Source organism: Lipotes vexillifer, unplaced genomic scaffold (assembly GCF_000442215.2).
Source record: "Lipotes vexillifer unplaced genomic scaffold, Lipotes_vexillifer_v1.1 scaffold278, whole genome shotgun sequence".
Taxonomy (NCBI): Eukaryota; Metazoa; Chordata; class Mammalia; order Artiodactyla; family Lipotidae; genus Lipotes; species Lipotes vexillifer.
In genome coordinates this window covers 4,492,907-4,494,402 of record NW_006769677.1, presented here as the reverse complement: position 1 = coordinate 4,494,402, position 1,496 = coordinate 4,492,907, and positions in this window count along the sequence as shown.

The window sequence follows — 1,496 nt, the reverse complement described above, 5'->3', positions numbered from 1 at the left end:
TGTCCTGGCTCTTTTAATCTTATTAGGGCAAGCTAAGAATAAAGGAGTAAGAGCATGGACTCTTGAGTCAAACTGCCTGGTTTTAAATCCAGGCTATGCCACTTCCTAGATGTGTAACCTCTTTTTCTCTCAGTTTCTCAACTGTAAAATTGAGATGATCATAATACCCTGTATAGGATTATTGTAAGGTTTATTCAAGTCGATACAGGCATAGGGCACATGATCAATGCAGCACATGGTGAGTGCAATGGGAGTGCTTGCTATTATTGTCATCAACACTATGTGCCTGGCCACAAGATCCGTTATATGCATTAGCTCATTTCATCATTGCAGAAACCTTATATGGTAAGTGTTACTTGTCTCTTACAAATGGAAACTCAGACACAGAAAAATTACATAATCTGCCCAAATCATACAACTAGTAAGTGGTAAAACTCACCATTGCATAGCTAATGAAATAAATAAATGTAAGATTCCAGACCAGTTTTCACTAAATTTAAGTGGGATATTTGCAAAGAAAGATCTGACATAAAACATAGGCTACCTGGTTTGCAAAAGAAATCACACTGGGGGAGGACTAGAGAGTAGTACTGTCCAGAGCATCTGATGCTGAAGTATAGAGTAAGGCCTCTGGGAGTGCTCCCTGGGAGAGACAGACAACATATATGAAGATATTACAGGCAGGGAAGACAAAGAGTGATCTCAAATATGACACCCAAATCAGAAACCACAATATCAGGCTCACCAAGTTATACTGTTAATGTGCAGAACTGTGACCTAGCTGCTTCTCATATGCACAACTCTATGCAGATGGTCCAGGAAGGAAGTAATCATTTATTAAGTGAAAACTGTTGATTTTCTAGAAGGGGTTCAGCAAACTATGACCCATGGGGCAAATCTGGCCCACTGCTTGCTTTTGCAAATAAAGTTTTATAGGAACACAGCCATACCTATTTTTTTATGTATTGTCGATGGTTGCTTTTGAACTACAATGGCAGAGATGAGTAGTTGTAAAGAATACCATATGGCATAAAGTCTGAACTATTTACTATCTGGCCCTTTATAGAAAACGTTTGCTGACCCCTGCTTTAGATCAAGGCAGGAAAGGCCAGCCCATCTTTCTGTTTATTCCAAACTTATATATATTTGTGTATATGTTTGTATACAGGTATATAGATTTTTAAAAGTGGAAAACATGTCTGAATTAGAAATAGATTTTTAAATAGAAGATGCTCATTTTTTTGTAACGAACAGTTTTGCATGCACAAGGATTTTATAATTGCAACACTCATGTTTTGTAAGGAGAAAGCTTGGGAGGAAACAGTGAGCTCTGTCTTGGATAAGATAAGTGTACAGCAGTGGCAGCACATCCAAGTTTCTACTTAGAATATTTGCTAGGCAAATGGAGAGATCTGATGCCTGGGAGATCAGACTGGAGTTGTAGATTTGGGGGTCATCATTCACAAGGTGATCTTTTTAATTCATAAAAATGGGTA